The 11,046-nt window shown below is 46.2% G+C and overlaps 1 pseudogene; it reads right to left on the bottom strand.

Annotated features, from left to right (window-relative positions):
* Nucleotides 1-289: 289 nt before the first annotated feature.
* The window catches only part of LOC138820281 (MTRF1L release factor glutamine methyltransferase-like), a 96,098-nt pseudogene continuing 85,341 nt past the window's right edge, over nucleotides 290-11,046 (bottom strand).

The following is an 11,046-nucleotide window of genomic DNA, read 5'->3' as shown; positions in this document are numbered from 1 at the left end:
AAGCTCCCTTTTCCTGGAACACTGGCCAGTAGCGATGAGGGTGGGATCCCCGGGTGGACACCCACCTCCACCTCCCACCCCTGGGGTGCATTTGTGGCAGAGCCAGGGCAGACTGTGGAGCATGGGGGAGGTGTATGCGTGATGGGTAAGGGGAAGCAAGAGGTGGTGTTCTGGTTCGGCTGGGATGGGGGGAGGGTAGAGTGGGGAGTTGGTAGGGGGTGGGGTCATGGGCTGCTGGCCCGCAGGGCAGCCACTCACGTGTGCTGCTGGAAGAAGCTGTAGGCTGCGATCAGTTGCGCAACCGGCATCTGAGGACCCGGGGTGGGACCAAGTCAAGGCCACAAGCATGCCAGGGGCGCGCCATCTCCGCCAGGTGACTGCAAGAGGCTCTGTGGTTCAGAGACGGCAGCACCATATTTGAAAAACAGCGCTGCTGAGAGGGGGCAGGGGCGTCTACGGGCTCATTTCGGGGCTGTGCACAGCCTCTGCTCCTTCTCAGCTCCTCCTCCCCTGTGTAGGCAGCTGCTGCTGCCTCCACCTCAGTAGCAATAGCCGCCTCATCGCCACATGCTCTGCACTTCTGGCCAGGACTCACACTATGGACAGAGCAGCCGACAGCCACTGAAGCCGTTTCCACTGTGTTAGGTTTTTTAAAAAGAGGTAGCCGAGTAAGAACTGCACCACGCATGTGGTATTCAGGATAGGGGTAGGTTTATTCAGTAGACCTGCTGGGACCAGGCAAGGTTGGCACTCCACGCAGCTGGCAAAAGAAAAAGAGGGATGTTTGGCCCCAGATTAGGCCTTATATAGGGTAGGGATACGGGGAAGGGTGTGTCCAGGTAAAGGGAAGTGGGATCAGGTGGGAGAAAGGTGTGGCCACATCAGGTTAAGATGTGACCTCAGCAGATGTGGATGTGACCTCTTCCAGGTGTCCCAGTTGCCTAGATAACGCAGGTACTGTGTGAGGTCTGTTCACAGTCCAGGAATGGACCTTACACACTGGTGCTTGTGTAGTAAGAAGATCCCCTACTCAGGCAGGCAAGCCCAACTAGCCATCCGGAGTGACAGAGCCCACCGCAACAAAGTTATTATTAAAGAAGCAACTTTATTGAGAAGGTTCCTACACTGACAGGCCAGGGCCGCAGCACAGGCTTGGAGATGATACTGCAACCCCTAGCAGCCCACTTGCTTAGGTTTTTAAATGCAAAAATCACAAGGTGAAGCCTGGTCAAGTAGGCAACCAATGAGATTTTCACACACCCAAAAGATTGCACAGTCATACCAGACCACATGCAGGTGGCCAGTGAGGTTACACTTTGTCACATAATGGCTGTTTAAACCAGCCTGTCACTTTTGGTTTAAATGACTCATGAATTCAAGGTAAAGCAGAGCTTAAGGTAAACATACACAAAGGAGTTTAGTGGAGTTTAACATAAACATGTGAAAAAGGTGGAGTTTATAGTAAACTTGGGATGCCCCCAGCATGCCAGCATGAGCCTGATTTCTGGCTACCTGTTTAGTCCCTGAGTCTTTAACAGAACAATGGAGGTGGGTTAAGTTGTTATGGGGAGGGGGACCTAGAGGCATTTTCATTCCAAGAACTGGGCTGGTTGGAGCCAAGGTTTTTTTTTTTTTTTTCTAAAATCCCTAAAACAAAAACAAAACCTGTAAAGAAGCTGTCCCAGCTCGAGTCTCCTCTCAGGGCCTACTTCACTTGTGCTCCTGCTCGCTCTTCTCTCTGCTCTCTCTCAGCCCCTCTCCTGGGCCTTGCCCCCCTGATGCACAAGCCCCTGCTTCCTTGGGCCCCTAGCCATTGCTGCCACCAAAGTGTGCCCCTGAGCCCTGCCCCCTCCTCCCCTGGGCCCCGCTCCCCACCGCTGGCCACAATTGCAGCCCTGACTAGATCCTAAGGCCTCCAGACCATGGCAATTGCAGCCTTACCTCAGCTCAGCATTCTCCACCCCCCCCCCAGTACCTGCCCAGGGGATTGAATCTCCCCTCAGCCCCACCACTGGAAGAGACTCTCCTCCATTCCCCTTCACTCCACACACCAAGCAGGTGCATGGGGACATGTGTGTATCTGTGTTTGTGTTTGTGTCTGTGTGATTGTTGGGGATAACTACCTCTAAAGGACTCAGAATATAGCACCCTTTGGGATGACTCAGCACACAGTGCACTTCCAAAAACAGCACAAAGCACTCTGTGTAAAGGACTCAGCACACAGCTCCCTTTGAAGGACTCAGCATGTAGTATACTGGGTAGAATACTCCGCACACAGCACCCTTTGAAGGAGGGAGTCCATAGCCTGCAGTATAAAGGACTCAGTGCATGGCATGCTTTGAAAAACTCAGCAGATAGCAATTTTTCCTAGGGACTCATTACATAGCACCCTATAAGACTCCAGACAGCACCTTTGAAGGGCTGAGTATGAAGCACCCTGTAAAAAACATCCAGTGCACAACACCTTTTGAAAAACTCAGCACATAGAACAATTTTGAAGGACTCAGCACATACCACACTGTGGAAGCACTCAGCACACAGCACCATTTGAAGGACAGTACAGAGCACCCTGTGTAAAGGACTCAGCACACAGCACTCAAAAAACTCACCTCATACCTCTCTTCGCAAGAGTTCAGCACATAGCAGGACCCATTGGGATGCATTAGATCACCACACCTTTTGAAGGACTCAGAATACAGTACGTTGTGTAATGGACTCAGCACACAGCACCCTTTGAAAAACCCAGGACGGTCTACTTTTCTCAGGGACTCAGCACATAGCATCCTTTGTGATGACTCAGCAAACAACACCTTTTTGAGGACTTAGCACAAAACCCCCATATAGGAAGGACCCAGCAAATAGCTCCCTGTGAAGGACTCAGCACATAGCTGTATGTCACAAGTTCACCTGTCATTAAAATTAAGGTGCTTTCTTCAGTATCACCATTCTTCAGAAACACTTCACAAACCCTACTACTTCACATTTAGAAAACCTGTGTTTTATGGGGGAAGGTGACTTGAGGTCTTGAACTCAAAGCTTGGGGGCCCTGTCCCTGAGCTCTTTGGTTCAATGCTAGAGCTCTAACACTTGGAGGCACAGTTCCAATTTTGTTTTTTTGGGGTTGTTCTTTCACAGATCTTATGGTGATAAGTAAGGACAAGTTGGGGTATCTGTGGGCAAAGGCTCTTAGCTCAGCCTGGAGCTGACCACTCTCTTCCTTGTGTCTCTGGAAAGTTGGGTATCCCCTGGAGCTCTCTTGGCCTAGGGTGGAACAGACCTGCTCTGGCATCAGCAATCAGAGTGAGCAAAAGTCATTTTGGCTCTGGTCACTTCCCCAAATTGAACTCTAGAGGATGATGGCACCGGGCCACATGTCCCGCGTGTGGCCACCAGGGGGCAGGAGTGGCCCACTATAGGGATTGTACCTGAGAGTTGTGTTTACTCTTGCTTCCCTAGGGCCCCCATCATGCTTCAAAGCCACACTGGAGAGGAAAGTCCTTGAGACTCTTACCTACAACTAACAATCGAAAAGCAAGTGGGGCTGTGGCTCAAGTGGCACAGCACTAGCCTTGAGCAAGAAAACTCAGGGAAAGAGCCTAGGCCCTGAGTTCACACACACACACACACACACACACACACACACACACACACACACACACACACACACACACACACATACACCACATGCATGCAAAATCAAAGATTTCTACACTGCAATCTTTGGGTATTCTCTACTTTCCCCCCACTAAGCCTGGTGGCTGCTGGCCTAGGTTTTTGATGCATACAACATCACATGGCATCTTTGATTTTGGGGGAACAGAATGGCTAGAAGGTCAGCCTTCCCCCATCCCGGCTCCTTGATTGGGTCATGGTCTATCCAGGCCCTTTGGGCTCCTTACAGACTTGCCAAGATGCGTTCAAAAGGCATCACATACTTTGCACTGGTGGCACATGCCTGTCATCCTAGCTACTCAGGAAGCTGAGATCTGGAGGATCATGGTCCCAAGCCAGTCTGGACAGGACAGTGAGACTCTGAGCCTCCATGAAACATCCGAAAAAAAAGTGGCATTGTGGCTCAAGTGGTAGAGTGCCAGCCTTGAGAAAAAGAGCTCAGGGACAGAGCTCATGGCCAACAACAACAAGGGGAGGCATTGCATGTTGTCTTTGGGATTGGCATGGGCCAAATATAATTGGAATTAATTGTAATTGGAATTGATCAAGTGCACCAAGACAAAGCAGTACCTCCTTTAGTCCCGAGCTCCTCCATCTCTTCTCACCCCCTGGCCTTGTCCGTGCTTTGGGTCAGCATGTGTCTGGCTGGATAGGAGGGCTCCAAGGAAGATCTCAGAGCAATCACCCCAACTCCTTCTGCTCTGCTGCTTCTGCTCTTTGCCATAGACCTTCTTCCTGGAATCCATCCATGAGGTCATCACCACCAACATAGTGGTGAGTGGTGGGTCTGGCCTAACTAGGGGCAGTCAGAGGTGGAAGTAGGTCTGGGACTAGGAGCCTCCACCTTGGGTGTGGGCTGAAGACAGAGTTGACCTTTATTTCATCCTGAGCCTTGCAGTGGTGGGGAGAAAGTTAGTCTTCACATTGAGTCAGGTAAGATCAGAATCTGGAGGAAAACTTGTGTGTGGGAGGATGTGGGACTCAGGGGGCCACTGTTGTTGGTACTCTCTTGGGACTCCCCTCTCCCTCTCATCCCTCAATGGTAGAAGAGAAACTTCAACTAAGGGTATGGGAAGAAGGGGCGGGGGATTATTTTGGTGTGAACCAGACTTCATATTCATCCTAGCCCCTACTTCCTATTTATCTGAGGAATGGTCATATGGGTTTGGGAGGGGGGACAATCATCCTAGCTGAGAATGTGGCTCAGTGATAGAGTGGTCACCTAGAATGCCTGAAGCCCTTGGTTCTATTGCACACAGAAAAAGCTGGAAAGGAGGTGGGGCTCAACTGGTAGAGTGCCAGTCTTGATCAAAAAGAGCTCAGGGACAGTGGCCAGGCCCTGATTTCAAGCCCCCAAGACTGGAAGAAAAAATCTTTGTTGGAGGCTTTTTTTTTGCTTTGAAAACAATTTATTCTTTGTGATAAGCATAACATGTGCCTCTTTCCTGGCCACCAATGGGCCATTATATGCCCCTTGAGTTTGGGACAACTCCCTGAAGCCTTTGTCCTCCCTGACCCTCAGTTTAACTTTCCCATCACCCAGCAGATGGAGGCCTGAGAGAAAGCCACCTGGCCACCTACTTCTGGTGGCTGCCAAGGCTTATGAGAGTCAGTATGTCACATAGAGAGTCATCATCTACATCAGTTTACAGGAGAAAGTGGGCGAGCACTCCTCCCCTGAGCCTGGGAGCTGTGGACGGATCTGAATGTGGGGCATCTGGAGCAGGACTTGCTCCTTGGGGGAGTCCTCTATGGGGATGGGAACCCTGACCTCTCCTCTGGCAGTTTCCATGCTCTCTTCAAGTTGCAATTCGTCAAAACCTTTCTGCTCCTCCCTCATTTCACCCACCACAGGCCATGAGGCATCTGAAGCAGTGCTGGTGGTGGGTGGCATCTGAAGACTGCTGTATGTGCCTTCCCCTGTGAGGAGCAACAGCAGCTCTTGCAGCACTCTCCTCCTTTCCATCTTCTCCTGGGACAGCCAGTGTATGCACTTGGCTTTCTCCCAACACAGCTCATAGGATCTCAGGATAGGCTGTGTTTCCAGCAGCTGCACCCCAGCCTATGGTGATGAAAGCTGAGGCACAGGTGCCATGACCTGAGTTCAAGACCATTCTTGGCAAAAAAAAAAAAAAAAAAAAAAAAAACCAAAAAGGAGAAAAAACAATAGCTCCCTGGGTTGCAATTCACGCCGTTTCTCCTACCTTTGAATTTGAACTTAAGGCCATGGTAACTCTGAAGCACTGTAGACGAAGGGGAAGCTCACCCTGCTTGAAGACAAGAAAGTAAGGCCTGGTCCCTAGGCCTGAATTCAAGTCCCAGCCTTGGAAACATTCTATTTATATACATTGTAAAGGCAGGATTTGTACTTACGTATAGATGATCAGTCCATATCCTGTTTGTTGTGGTTATTTATTGTATTTCTATTTTTTTCATTTATTTTCTATTTTTTATTGTGAAAATACTGTACAGAGGGGTTACAATCACATGGGCAAGATAATAAGTATATTTCTTATCAAGCATTGTAGCCTCCTCCTTTGTTTCCCCTTCCCATCCTCCTCCCAGCCCCCCCCATCCTCCCCACTCCTCCCCCCCATGGACACCCACCCCCCACCCCACCCCCCAACCCCCGGCACCAAAGTTGTAATGTTAGTTTTTGACATAACGACTTGTACATCTCATTGTTACAATGAGTCCACATGTATCCCTATTAAACAATTTGTTTTTCTCCTTCCTCTCCACAAATTATACTACATCAAATACAGTAAAAGCAGGGGTTATCCTGAGGGGGATGGACATACAAAGCAACAAAGAAACAATCTTATAAATGTGTTAGAAACAATTGCAAGAAAGAAAAAAAAACATTTGAGTACATATCTTAGGGTTCATTTCTATAACATCACCTTATCTGACCTTTTCTGCTTGACTCAGACATATACTAGATATTGCAAATAACGGAAACCATGGGACCTATGTTTCTTTGGGCCTGGTTTACTTCACTTAATATAATTTTTTCCAAATGTTTCCATTTCCTAATAAGTGGGGCAATGTCATTCTTTCTGATGGAGGCATAGAATTCCATTGTGTATATATACCACATTTTCTTGATCCATTCATCTACTGAGGGACATCTGGGTTGGTTCCATATCTTAGCTATAGTAAATAGTGCTGCAATAAACATAGTCATGCTGGTAGCTTTAGTGTGGTCTTGTGTGTAAACATTTGGGTAAATGCCCAAAAGTGCAATTGCTGAGTCATAGGGGAGCTCTATGAGGAGTCTTTTGAGAATTCTCCAGACTACTTTCCAAAGTGGTTGAACAAGCTTACACTCCCACCAACAATGCAGTAAGGTTCCCTTCTGTCTACATCCCTCCAGCATCTGTTGTTATTAGAGTTCTTGATTATAGGCATTCTAACTGGGGTGAGGTGGTATCTCAATGTTGTTTTGATTTGCATTTCTTTTATGGTTAGGGAGGTTGAGCATTTCTTCATGTGTCTATTGGCTATCCTTCTTTCCTCTTCAGAGAAGTTTCTCTTTAAGTCTTTAGCCCAATTATTTATTGGTCAGTTGTTTCTGTCAGGATTTGTTGTTGGGGGATTTAATTTGTTGGGTTCCAAGTAGATTTTAGATATGAGATTTTTTATTGACTATGATGACACACATTCTATTTATGATATTGATGATAACCCATCACATAGTATCTAGATTTGTAGATATGTTTTCCATCATGTCTGACACCCAGGACTCTCAGAGAAAAGGAAAACAGGTATCACACTCAGCTTCGTACTCCATGATACAATTGTTGGCAGTGCTGGGATCTGAACTCAGGGCCTGGCAGACCCAATTCAGACCCTGAATGGGTGTGTCAACACGGCAACCTCTAGCCAATGAAACTGCCAGGGAATTTTCAAGACCCTGAGGTTGAGCTACAGGGGTGGACAAAATAGCCATACATGGATAGACAGGTGATAGAACACCAATAAATATTTATTTGTACAGAGTGCCAGAGACATCTACCTAAGATTCAATGACATCAACTACATTCCTACTACCTCTTAGGTCTTTATTATGCCACCATTGAAGGAATAGTATTCTTTTCATGCTTAATAAACCATTCATTAAGATGAATCATTGTCCAAAGATCATTATATCTAATTTTGGACTAGACCAATACATGCAGAAACTTCTCATTCAATCATGAGTTTGCTAACATTTCATTGTTATTCCCATGCATAGGAACAAGTATCTTGGTATCTCCCCCACTGGTAGGTGTCAGGACCAGGATTCAAGCTCAGGGCCTATGTTGCTGCATGGGCCTATGTCTTCCCTGATAGTCCGTTAGCCTTCTCCAATGCAAGGTGAAGTACCATTTGCAGCCGTGTAATTCAGACCCAGGATGGTCACCATGCAAAAGAAGAAAATATAAAAAAATCCATCCTGCGACATTTTTTCCATCATTTTTCTGTCATTTGTTCCTGTAAACTTCAGAGCCTAGGATGCCAGGATTGGCTATGGGACATGGGAGCCCGCCAGCCTAAGGTGATCAAAGCTGAGGTAGAGTTGTCATGAACTGAGTTCAAGTCCCATGCTTGGCAATACTACTACTACTACTACTACTACTAATAATAATAATACACCCTGACTCAGAATTCTCACCATTTTTCTGCCACCTCTGAGATTCCAACTCAGGTCTGGGTAACTTTGTTGCACTGTGGGGGAAGGTGAAGCTCACTATCCTTGAAGACTACAAAGTCAGGCCTAGTCCCAAGGCCTGAACTGAAGCCCCAGCACTGGCAAAAATCATATGCTCACCTATTTTACACATAGGATCTCTCTTTACATAGAGATGTGGAAGGTATCATGCATTCAGTGTAGTTATTCTTTTTATTGTGTCTTAGTCATGGATGCATTTTGTATTTTATTGCATATGATGGCAGCTATAACTGTGCTGACATGGATGGCAACTGATTCCCATGAATATAGAGTTGCCTGTATAGCATACTGCATCCTAGCTGAGACCCAGGACTTTCACAGGACAGAAATACAGGTGCAACGATTGGCTTCTCACATCAGGATTCATCTTTTGGCAGTGCTGGGATCTGACCTCGGGAACTAGCAGGCCAAATAGGCGAATGAGTCCAGGTAAGCAAACCAGCCTGTGAGCCACTAAGGAGCTCTGGCCGTTCCCAGGACCTGAGATTGAGCCCCATGGGCGGGGGGAGGGTAGGGAGAGAAGGGGAAGAACAATAGTCATCTATTCATAATCCGAAGGTAGTATGTAAATAAGTACATATTTGTATAGATTAGGATGGCGACCAATGATGGAATCCAATCTACCTTGTTACTAACGATTCTTGGATCTTCCCCAATGCCTCCATTTCATGACTGTGATGATTATGGTCATGTTTCATCAACTCTTCATTAAAAATAATCAATACCCCATGAGTCTTGCCTGTCATTTCCTACTCACATCAAGCAGGAAGTACTCATTCAAGGATAAGATTGATTGCATTCCACGACTCTTCCTCGGTCCAGAAACGAGTGTCCCAATATCTCCCACCATTCCCTCATAGTAACAGGGCTGACTGGGATTAGTCCTCAGGGCCTTCATTGTCTGGTAAGCCTGTGGCTCCCCCAAAAACCAGCAGGCCTTCAGCCATGCCAGGTCACCTTCACTCTGCAGGTAGCCATGTTCGGTTCCAGAATGGTCACCATGCAAAGGAAAATAAACATAAAAGAGCCAGGTGGAATTTATCGCTGCTTATTTTCCCCTCAAGGGTTTTTTTTTCCAGCAAGCCCCAGAGTCCGAGGGTTTGAGGATGGGCTGTGGGTCCAGAGGCTGCAGCCTAGGATGATCAGAGCTGAGGCAGAGTTGCCACGACTTGAGTTCAGGCCCCGGGGCTGGTAAAAAAAAAATGAAAAAACTGTGAATGAAGAACCCTAGCTCAGAATTTGTGCCATTTTAATGCTAGAGCTGGGATTTGAACTCAAGTTTGGGTAACTGTTGCACTGTGGGGGAAGGTGTAGCTCACAGTCCTTGAAAATTAAAATGTCAGGCCTGGTACTGGGCCTGATTTGAAGCCCCAGGACTGGACAAGCCCATCTATTTTAAACATAGGATCTCTATTTACATACAGGTGTGGTATGCACCTTGTTTTCAGTGTAGTTAATCTTTTTATTTTGTGTCTTATTCATCTATGTATTGTGTATTTTATTGAGTATAGGATGACATATATAAATGTGCTCACATGGATGACAACATATTCCCATGGGTATAGAGTTGCCTATGCTTTCTAGATCCTAGCTGTGACCCAGGACTTGCATAGGATAGGAAAACATCTGCAAGGTTTGGCATCTCACATCAGGATGAACCTTTTGGCAGTGCTGGAAGTTGAACTCAGGGCCTAGCAGAACCAACTGCCAAATGTCCACATGAGCACACCAGCTTGTGAGCCACTAAAGAGCTAGACCATACCCAGGATCTGAGATCTAGCCCTGGGGTGGGGGTGGAGCACCATATTCATCCATTCATAAGCTGAAATTAGTATGCTAATAAAGGCCTATTTGTATAGAGTAGGAGATGTGGTGAGCTGTGTTGGAATCCTATCTTCCATGTGACTACCGATTCTTGGATCTTTCCCAATGACTCGATTTCCTGAATGTAATTATTATTGTCACACTTCATGCAGTTTTAATTAAGATCTTGCCTATCATTTCCTATGCAAATCATGCATGAACTTCTCAACTCTTCTCTCGGCCTGAATTCAAGCACCAGTACTGAAAAACATAACATTTATAGACATTTTAAAAATTTAAGTTATATCTTTATATTCATTTTAAATCATGTTTGTTGGAGTGATTCATTATATTTTATTATTATTAATTGATTGATTGATTGATTTAGCATTAATTTTATCAACTGTGAGTACAACTATAACATTTATTACATTTGTTCCAATCTATTCCATAGCATGTAGCTTTGCAGACATAATATATACATCATACGTGACACCGAGCATTGCACAGAAAAGGAAAACAGGTGTCACACATGGAATGTTACACCAGGAAGAAACTTTTGGCAAAGATGGGACCTTAACTGAGGGACTAGGAGGCCCAATTCATGAAGGGATGAGTGTCAGCAAGGCAGCATCTAGCCCATGCAGGTGCCAAGTGGATCCCAAGACTTGGGATCAAGTTCCAGGTTGGGCCAAAATAGCAAACATCTTCTATGCAGATGATGGTATACAAATAAATATAAATTTAGATATTTACATAGTGCCAGAAATGTCTATTTAGTATTCAATGACACATAATATGCTCCTCCAGATTCTCAGGTCTTTAGTGAGGACTCCATTTAATCAATAGTATTATTT

Source organism: Dipodomys merriami, unplaced genomic scaffold, assembly GCF_024711535.1.
Source record: "Dipodomys merriami isolate MVZ:Mamm:240054 unplaced genomic scaffold, mDipMer1.0.p SCAF_853, whole genome shotgun sequence".
NCBI classification, from domain to species: domain Eukaryota; kingdom Metazoa; phylum Chordata; class Mammalia; order Rodentia; family Heteromyidae; genus Dipodomys; species Dipodomys merriami.
The sequence above is the reverse complement of the archived record's forward strand: the minus strand, read 5'-3'. Positions and strand labels throughout refer to the sequence as shown.